Genomic DNA, 11,072 nt, shown 5'->3' with positions numbered 1-11,072 from the left:
TTATTTTTTTACTCTTAATCTGGTAAAATAGTCCTTTGAAATAATTTTTGAGAAGAAATTAAGGTTTAATGCGTGAAATGTAACAAAAAATTTTTTTAAGTAAAAGAGGATTGATTTTCCTGAATTCAATGTCATATTTACTTATTATTGTAAGAATTTAATTATTGGTATAAGATGATTTAATTAAAAATTACAGGATATAATTTAGGACAAATTTATTGTAACATATACATACTATATAAATTCAAATGTATTAATAACTAGAAAAAAATATGTTGTAGTAGGAGAATTGTAGTAGGAGAATATGTACCCTATTATTTTTCTTATAGGCTTTAAGCGTATTTTACATTTTAAATAACACAAGAATCAGCATAAAAAGTAAAGCATTTACTAACAAGTGTATTTTCAATTTTGAATTATTGCTTTTTAATTTCAATCTTAAAAACAATATAACATCTCTTTTCTTTTACACCAGACAAAAATTACAGGGTTCCTCAAAATATCTGATTATTTTAAGTTTGATAGATATTTTGATTATTGTTCTAAGATTATTCTATACAACTAATGAAAGATGGGAGGTATAATTGGTTTTATAGTTTTTATGATTATACTGAAATTTCTTTTAAAAAATAAATGGTATTTATAAATGAAGACTATTGAAAATTAAACTATATTGAAAAATCAGTAATTTAAACTTACATACTTACTTACATTGTAGAAAAGTAAAGGATCAATAGATAAATGTAAAGTATAAATAAAAAAGTATCAATAGTTAACTTTGAATAATAATGAACTAAATATTATGCAAATCATCATACACCAAACAAAAGAGCGGATGAATGTAGAAACAGATAGGAGTATTGATAATTTGTATTTTTAAAAATTGGGTAACTTTGTGAGAGATAAGGTAAATATTTGCCACACATGTTTTCTTAGTTTTCTAACGTGTTTTAAAATAAGCTTTTCTAAAATTAAAGCAATTCGTAGGAAAAAATAAAAGAACTATTTCACAAATAAAAAAAAATTAACTTTTTCAAAAATCAAACACATGCTTTTACTTTCAACAGGTATAAAAATCAAAAAGAAATATTAAAATTTAAAAACAAAGAAATACAATCTTTATTATATTTTATACTTTATAATTAGAGCCCGGATTTCGATGACCTAAAAAATCTCAACTAATGCCCTTAAAAAGTGCAAAAAATACCCTTAAAAAATGCTCTAAAAATGCAAACATCGCGAAAATGCCTTATGACATGACTTAAATAAAGTAAAAATATTGAACTAAAACAATTTTTCACTTTTTAATATTATGAGTCATTTCAAAAAATATAAAGCAATGCACTACTTGTTCTATGTTCATTAAAGTTTGAAAAATATGTTTTATATCCTAAAATAACAAGAAAAAAGGAAAATGTATTGACTCCGAGACATTTTCATTTTGTATAGAAACTTTAATGAATATAACAATTTCCATCTAATAAATCTGCTAAATATCAGAATTACATTGGATTATTAAATGATTTTTGAAATGTAAACGAGCGTCTCTTGTCTGAAAGTAAATTTTTATACCTGGAGAAGCTTCTTTCAATGTCTACTGATGTTATTGGTGCGTACTTGAAAAAGACGGTCTCACTTACTAACAATTCTTCTTCAATTTGAAAAGATGTTACTTCACCTGCTAATATCCTAGGTATTTTCTTCATTGTTTAGGAGCCAGTGTTCTTCTCCAAAACTTTGTTCAATTTACCTGCTACACTTTGTGCTATCTTTCCACTTGCTTTTTGCAACAATTGACTCACTACGTCAATAGAATTTATTGCATCGCAGAACTCCAATTCTTGTTTTACCAAGCTTGTAATTGTCGAGGACACAATAGCAAACTTAGAGTTGATAAATGATAAGTTACCTTCGATTTTATCAGAGGCCTACACGTTTTGCGCTATCTTAATTGATGTAGCATCTTCTGAATCAAGACAAATTATGAGATAAATCTTGTACTTCATGTAATAAAAATGCCCCAAAAAATAATAAAAATAGTAGAAAAATAACAAAAAGCTTAAAAAATGCTTCAAAATGCAAAATACACCCCAAAATTTAAAAAAATGCCCTATAAATCTAAAAAAAGGACAAAAAATGTCCAAAAATGCAAAAAATGCAAAAAAATGCAAATGTCATCAAAATCCAGGCCTTATTTACAATAATGCAACAAAATTTTGTATTTACAAAACATTTTTCGTTATATTGAAAATAAAAGTAGATTGAAAAATTAGTAAGGTAAAATTATATACTTGCTGCCATTACAGAAAAGATAAATGTGTGTTAACTTTAGCATAATATTTTGTTTATTATTATTCAATCAAAATACACCAAAACAGAGAGGGGACGAATGTAGAAACAGATAAGAAAATAAAAAGGAAAATGATTGTAGAATATAGAGCAGTTTGATGTGCGGAATTTTTAATTTTAAAAATTATTTTTACGTAGTATATTAACTACCTTTCTTTAAAAAAAACTTTCTAATAATTACCGTAAAATGGGGTAACTTCTTGGGGGGACAAGTTAAATATTTACCGTACATGTTTTCAGAATTTTCTAACTCGCATTAAAATAAGCTATTCAAAAATTAAAGAATTCTTAGGGAAAATAATTTTTTTTTCTTGCAATAGGAAACATGTTTTTTTAATCAACATGAATAAAGATTAAAATTTAAAATTAAAAAATGCAATCTCTTATGTTTTATATGTTAAAATAATAATGCAACAAAGTTTAACAAGATGCTTGGCTAATATTTTAATGTGAAAAGCCTGAAAACTTCATCCTCTATATTAATTTAGAAGTTATTTCTATCAAAAGTAACGAAAGTTTTGATTGGAAAAAATTATAATAAATTTTAATGTTATTAGTTTAAAGTGAATAAATAATTGTTACATCATACTAATAAAACAAATTTGAATAATGTGTCTTTCTTATTATTCAAAGTTAACTATGGATACTTTACTTTTCTACAATGGCAGTTAGTATGTAAGTTTACCTTATTAATTATTCAATATACTTTCATTTTCAATAGTCTTCATTTATAAATAGCATTTATTTTTTTAAACAAATTTCAGTCCAAACATGAAAACTACAAAACCTAATGTACCTCCCTTCTTTCGTTCGTGTATAGAATAAATCTTTGAACTATAATCAAAATATCTATCAAACTTCAAATAAGTTTCTGAGGGATACCTGAAGGCATAACTGATTTATAATCTCCCTCATTCTAATAATGTGAGGGAAAAATTTTATCATGATAGTAATTTCTTTCTTCTATTTCAGATATTTTGTGGAAACATGTAAGGTTTGTCTGGTGTAGAAGGAAAGAGTTGTAATATTGTTTTTATGATTGAAATTGAAAAAAAAATTAAAAATGAAAATGAATAAAGTTCTAAGTATTGACCATTTTTTCATTGATTCTTGTCTAATTTAAAATGCAAAATACGTTTAAAGAGCCTATAACAAAAATAACAGGGTGCATAAAAAGTATGCTATTAATAAAATATTGCTTATTTTTCTAGTTATTAATAAATTTGAATTTATTTTGTGTGTAAATTAACATACAACAAATTTTTCCTAAAATAAATCCTGCAAATTTTAATTAAATTGTCATAGATAAATAATGAATATTTGAAATTATACAATAATAAATTGTAAGAATGAGATTGAAAATCCTATTGTATTTTTTAAAACAATTTTGAAAAAAATTGGTATTTCATGAAAGTGATATTCATGATAATATTTGCAGTTAATGCAATGCAAAAGCATTTTATGACAATAAAATTCTGAGACATTATTGTATAGACAAGTTAGACATTATTTATTTGTATTTTTTAGGCTAAATTTTAAAAAAAATTGAAAAGATTTGATAGATCTAATGGTTCTGATGTTTTAAATATTTTATGACTAAAAAGTAAGTCAAAATTTGTATATTTCATACATTATATCCTCATTTCTTCTAAACAATTACTTGAAAGGACTATTTTACGGTATTAACCAAGAAAAATTAAATAGGAAGAAAAGCCTCACTTGTCTAGATAGCAATGTCCGCTGCATAAAGTGGTATAAGTCAAAGTAAAAAAATTGTTCTTTCTACACAGGAAACTTTTATAAATTTTTGAATTGCTAAAGTATTAAATCAGAGAGCTTGGTTTTATTCGATTTGGCATTTACGATATCTCACTTGCCTAGCTTGCAATGCTAGATACGTATAAATAAACTTTACTTTTATACGTGAAACATAAAAAACTTTTATAATATTAGTCACTCGATTCAACGTAAAAACAGTATTTAATTCCATCCCCCTTTAACCCCTTCTTTAGAGATGCAACATGGAATTTATTTACATCTTAATATCATTTTCATATAATGAGCTGGAAATCCTTCTTATACTATGCTGCTCCACTAATGTTGAAGTAAAGTGTTATTTGTAGCTAAGAAAAGACTTTAAGATGCACAAAAGGAAACCAATCAATATTCTACAGCGATTTCCTCTTCTTAAAAAAAGAAATTGAAAAAGAATGACATAATAGTATCACATGAAAAAAATAAAATCTCATTTAAAAGTTAAGATAAGCAATAAAAAATGGTTTCCGAGCAACCATTTTGGCAATTAAGCAACCGAACTGCAAAATTGCCTTTAGAGTTGCACTTATTTTTCTCTCGTGTGGATATCCGCTTAAGACACATTTAATTTATAATTATTTTGAAAAAATAAAATTATTGTAAATACTACTTCATATTTGTTTTTTAACGAACTCGAAGGGATAAAAAATCACTCTTATTCTTTCAGAAAATTATTCCTAATAATTAGTAAGAAACTCATATTCCTTAGAATAAAACATATAGTTCTAATTCAATCGAAATTATGTCACTGCCTTTCTTACTTTTTAAAAAGAAGCTAAATTTTATGCTTACTGAAGAGAACATCCTCTTAGTATTAATACAATATAAACAGTATTTATCCATATCTAAAGGTATATAACGTATAATAAAGGTATATAACGTATAATAAAGGTATATTTACCGGATAATAAAGGTATGTACATTTTTGTGTTACTATATACGAAGGTATATATGGGTGATTCTTTCTAAACACGACAATTCGGACCAAAAAATTTCTTCAAATTTAAAGTCTTCAAAATAATCTAAAATTTTTTGTGTATAATTCTTTAGTTACACTTATTAATATCTTACAGGCAGCAGTGTAGTTTGTTGACATTTCTTCGAGAAAAAAAATAAAATAGAAATTCACCAAATCTTGAATGTTAGGAAAATGACTTATTAGCTTAGAAGTTTAAAAAACAGTTATATTAAGTTAATAGTAAGTAAGTCAACTTAGGCTTTTATGTTAGATGGACCATAAATTGCCTAAATTAATTCTTTTTATCCACTGTAGGAAGAATCGGAAATTTTTTTGTTGCGGACATGTACAGAGTAAAATTGTGTATAATAATCAATCATTAGATAAATAAATAACTTTGATTACACTCAAGCATATTACAATCATTCATAAACTTGGTATTAGATTAATATTTGCCTTCCCTCCTTTCAGTATTAGCAGTTGAAAAAAAATCTGGTAACACTTCAATGCTCTGGCATCCATAAGCCAGGATAATGACAAATTCGCCATTTTATAGCATATAACTTTAATTTAATATTTTGGCCTAAGACGTTTATATGCTGCAGAAAACAACAGGGTTTCTTAAAATAACTCAGATAAATCTATGTAGTTTATGTTATTAATTATTTCACGAAGTCAGAAAAATGACAACACAAAAACCTACTCACCTTGAAAAACGTTTAGAAATATATTTTGAACCAGAAAATTGGCTCTTTATTCATGCAACAAGACTTGTTCATATAGGAGGGCATCTAATCAATCTATTAACATAAGATATTAATTGCTGGCTCTATCTCTTTTGGTTATAACCACTAAATAAAAGTAGCCAGGAAAATGAAATTTTCTTGGAACAAGCAAATTATTGACAGAAAAAAAATATTTTAAAATAAGTTTTTGTAAATAATACCCTATGCGTATATTCTAGAAATGCCTACACTGGTTGAGATGGAAAAAAAATAGATATTGAAAAATTTATGGGAAGCTTTGAGTTATTACAGGAAACATTGTTTGGGACATACCAGGAAAAAGACATTTTGAAGTTCAAATAAATTTTTTAACTATACCAAACAGTCAATGCTATTGCAAAGTCATTTTAAAATGCTAACAGAAATGCTATTTATAAATTTCTTTAAAAAAAGTTCTTTTAGTATTAGATCTTGGTGCAAGGGACAGTGAATTGTCATATTTCGTGAGAATCACCCATATACCGTCTCCTCGGCGAGAAACAGGAAAGGTTTTACCTTCATTTTGACAAAGCAAATGAGACTATAGCGATAAGATATGAAGGGGAAAATAAAATAAAAAATGTGAAATAAAATAATTATTTAATTATAAATAAAAACTTTTAAAACACACTCTTTTTCAAGCTCTTGAAATATATTAAATGGTTTATTTCGGAAACAGGTCATCTTTAAAACCACTCTGTTTATTTCTTAAATCTTAAAAGTGCTTAGCTGACTTAAGAAAAGGCATACTAAAAAAAATAATAAAAATAAAGCATTCGTAAACTCGAAAGATGTTTAGTCTCAATGTTTGACAGGGCTCTCAAACGAAGAGATTCTTATAAATTGTCTCTACTTCTAAATTTAATATTTTTACTTCTAAAATCACAATTGCAATTTTTTTTACAATATAGAAACTGTATAAAAACTAAGAATGCCTGAATGTTTTCCTTTTAACTTCGCCTTTCCTTTCTTAAGTTTGCCCACAAAAAGAAACTAACGTATGAAAAATACCGAATTTAAAAAAGTGGTAGTAAATTTATTTGTATCTTTCACTTTAACGTTAAAACAAATGTTACAACTTTCATGATTAGAAAGCCAAATATAAATATTTATATTAATACGTTCTCGTTAGTAGAACTATTTTGTTTACGCAAAATAAGTTCGAATAATGAATTTTTTTTCACTTTTTTACTGTGTTTTAAGAAGACGCTAAGGGCAGGATTCGGTTTATACGTTTGACAAGATTAGAGAGAAAAGAGTTAAAAATAAAATGCTAACATTCTGTTAGCTGATCTTATGAAAATAATTAAAAAAATTTATTTTCAGAATGTAATACTACAGTTCTAATCATAAATACCTATATTCATTATAACATTACGGTGTGTAAGACTGCTTCATTTATTTTATATAAATGCTGATGATGAAACAATTTAGTTTTTTTTTATCACTTATCTTTTCGGGAGGAAAAAGAAACTTTTTTAGAAGACTAAAATGCTGGGAGTTAACTGTCTTATGAACTAAAGCTAATTAGACATTCTAATTAGAAAAATTTGAATTAGGTGCTCCCTCCTTTAGTGGCCTGTGGTGATAAAAATTTTGAATACTTATGTACTAGTGAATTGGTATTGAATAATTGTTGTGGTAGCTACGCTACATTACTCCCCCACCAGAATTTTATTTGGGATAGAATTCTATGAATAAAAACATGAAACAGCAATCTCATAAAAACAGCAATAAGCAGTATATGATTTATTGCTGTTTTTATGAGAGGCCGGGAGTGCTGTATTAAGATCACCGGATTTTGAGCGGTGATTTAAAGAACTGTGTCAAGATCACGGTTGTGTGCGTGATCACTCTGTTGCTATTAGCAGTGTTTACTGCTCCCCGTAGTGTGTGATCGAGACTGAGCAGCAACAGAGCGAGGAGGATAATGTCGCATTCGCAAATAGAAAGTCAACTGTTTGTCTGTCTTCTGTCCATCAAACTAAAACTAAAGACGAGCTCAAATCGAAGTGAGTGTTTCAGTGAGAGATAGACGTGTTGTTAGAAGCAGGCGTGTTCAAATCGAAGTGAATGCGACTATCAAGATAGGCGTGTCCGAAGGCGTCCAATGTGAGGAGCATGTTAACGGAAGTTTCAGTGTTATCTATCAAAACGATCCTCAAGATAGAATCGAGTTAACATGTTTTATATACTTGTGAATAGGAATTGAAAAATTTTAGTGGTAGTTAGTCTACAAAGTTTTTTAACGTTAATATTTGTACTCGGAAAATTATTAGTACAATTTTTTAGAAAAAATTGTGTTGGAAAAAAAGCTTCTGTGAAATGCATTTTTTTCGCTCATTGTAAATGAATTCTATACTTATTATATTTTATTTAACAGAATTCAACTAAATTCAGTAACAAGATAAAAATTTGCCTCTTAAATTTCTAATTAAAAGTTTTTACAATTCCGAATTAGCTTTATATGAGGATATAGTAAGCCTATGCTTGCTCACAAAAGCTTTTCATTAGTCTAAACGCTAAAAAGTTTTTTTTTAAGAAAAAAGAAAACCCATGTGTTTTTTAGCGAAAACACTTCTTTGCTAGCTAAACTAATTTTTTTTCATTTTGTAACCGTCGTTGAACAGCCGACCCAGTTTTTTGCGCTATCCATTACGACCACCAATTTTCAACTGCGTATCCTTGTAATTTTGAACCCAATACTGAAGACTAGGGAAGTCCTGGGTCAAGTATTGGGAGAAATTTTGCCTTCGTGGAGGCCTTTTAAATGGAGCTAACCCGCATTTGCGTTACATAGAGAGGAAAACCACCCATGGTTAGTCTGATGGCTGGGGTTACAAGGAGATTTTTCCTCCTAGTTTAAGCTCTTTATTGAAAATGGTTAATCATCCAAAAGTTTTCGTTAGCCCATGATCCGAAGCAAGATTTGTCTTAAAAAAAATTAAGGCTTAATTGTGAAATTGGCTACCATAAAACTAAATTTTACCTCCGAGTGTTAGCTCATTATGAGAAAATATTATCCTATTCTAACCAAACAAACCCTTTTATCCAAAAAGAGTTAGCCAAGAGCCCAAGTCATGCTTTTCCCTTGATGAACCAACATAATTTTGATGGAAACCATCAATAATTTCATCATGAACCATTCTATTTTTTGTTGGTAACCAACATAAGTAACAATCACCCCAATGTAGGACTGATGGTCCAACATAAGACTTGTTTTTGTTCATCATAATTTCTATCCCTTAGAAATCAAATGTTGGAACGAACAACCATCATCCTAATGTAGGAATTCTGACTGATTTATGATGAGCCAACAAGAAAAGAAAATTGTTTTGATGATATATTCCTGAAAATCAACAAGAATTCCCTTCAAATCATCACTGAAATATATAGTTAGAACCATCACGGATGATCATGGAGGCTGGTCCATGAGAATCAAACTTCTCTTGACCATCACAGTATTAAAGTTAACCATCATATAGTATTAAAGTAGAATTTTCCATCATGGAATGATGGAACTCTGTTGGCATATCAAAAACCATGAACGCTTAATGTTGAATGTTGGTGACCATCAAATGATGTTGGACCATCATGAATCGCACTGAAACCAACATAAACCATCAAAATGTTTTGATGGGACCATCAAGTAGTTTGACTTGGGTATGGCCAATAAAACGTTTGGCTAAATTTCGACCAAAAACGACAGTTTGCGTTTTGCATCAAATTTTAAAATTGTTGTAGGGAAGTGGTGCTAATCCACACAAACAGGTTTTAGTTATCATAGATCAGAAAACTAGAAAATTTAATTTCGCTTCAAAACTTTCGTAATTCAATACTATTGTAAAAAATGGCTTGGCCATCAAAAGCTTTTGTTATTCAGCCCTCGGTTAATAAACCAGATTAAAAACTCGGCTGTGATAATAAACCATTGATAACAAATCTTAATGATAATAAATGTTTCATTCATAGAATTAAGGTAAAGAGAATATAAAAGGTTAAATTATCTTCAAACAATTTATTCAAAATATTAGTATAACATTAACAAACGAATAAGCATTATTAACAGACTTAAACATCATGCGGTCGTTATGCGAGCAAGCTAACTAGTAAAAAGTGTAGTTTTTCTACGTAAAGAACTCCCCTAGCTATTCGTCTGAAGAGGTGGCGGTGACTATGGTTACGAAGTTTAACTATTTCAAGTATGGGTATTGGGTTATTATTTAAGACGGGTTTTGACTCTTGTCAATGAGAGGGAAAGAGAACCATTGAGAAAAGGAGCTCCCCTATTCGAGGAGCACTATTTCTTGTTACCAAAGTAGCAGACTGCTGTAGACTTCGTGCCGAGGGGAGTTCTTTCTATAGTCAAACTATGAGTGCTAGTTCTTCACCTGACGGAGGATGTCTAACACTGAGTTGCCTTTACATCAAAAGTAATTCCCTGAATCGCCGCGATGACTCGGGAAATAGAGCGTTCGCCTTCCAATTTGGCGAACCGGGTTCGAATCCCAGTCGATACGAATTACGTATCCGGTTTGTATTGTACCGACCTCAGTGCTGACAGATTGGGTTAGAGTCCCCTTGCCGTCAGACTAACCGTGGGAGATTCTCGTGGTTTTCTTCTCCGTGTAACGCAAATGTGTGTTAGTTCCATCAGAAAGTCCTCCGCGAAAGCAAATTTCTTCCTATACGTGATCCAGGAGTTTCCTTGTCTTCTGGATTTGGTTCAAAATGACAAGGCTACGGAGTTGAACATTAGTTATCGTAAACCCATAAAATTGGATCGGCTGTTCAACGATAGTTATAAAATAAAATTAATTAAAAAAAAACCTTTACTCGCCAAGCTGGCGGGAGTAAAAATACTGGTGAGAGTGGTGAGCACTGCAAAGGAATAAATTAAGAAACTAAATATTTTTTTGTTTAAGATTTTAAAAACAGATAAGAATGCAACTTTTAAATTATAAATGAAATTGTGACATACCATGCATTTTTTAGTGTACGATATAGACTGCTTTTTTTGAAGTATGGTTCTACTATAGCACCTATTTTTGTTACAGGAAAGAGTTATGATGTCGATTGAGATGAATAACGTAGTGCAACAAAATATAGGTAAGAATATGATTTTCATGTTTTATTTATTTTGATACCTTTACGTGTTTTGACCGAAAATTAAAAATTTTCAATAA

At 28.9% G+C, this 11,072-nt stretch overlaps 1 protein-coding gene across 8 annotated transcripts in view; it reads left to right on the top strand.

Annotated features, from left to right (window-relative positions):
• The window catches only part of LOC147816905 (cysteine--tRNA ligase, cytoplasmic-like), a 113,691-nt gene that overhangs the window by 10,612 nt on the left and 92,007 nt on the right, over positions 1 to 11,072 (top strand). For all 8 annotated transcript variants that reach the window (XM_087152581.1, XM_087152583.1, XM_087152578.1 and 5 more), the window contains exon 3: positions 10,944 to 10,995. The gene's annotated coding sequence lies outside the window, so the exon portion shown is untranslated. The remainder of the gene's footprint in view (positions 1 to 10,943; positions 10,996 to 11,072) is intronic.

This window comes from Parasteatoda tepidariorum, chromosome 1 (assembly GCF_982258835.1).
Source record: "Parasteatoda tepidariorum strain Cologne lab strain chromosome 1, Ptep-v5.0, whole genome shotgun sequence".
Lineage (NCBI taxonomy): Eukaryota > Metazoa > Arthropoda > Arachnida > Araneae > Theridiidae > Parasteatoda > Parasteatoda tepidariorum.
This window is presented reverse-complemented; position numbering and strand designations above follow the sequence as displayed.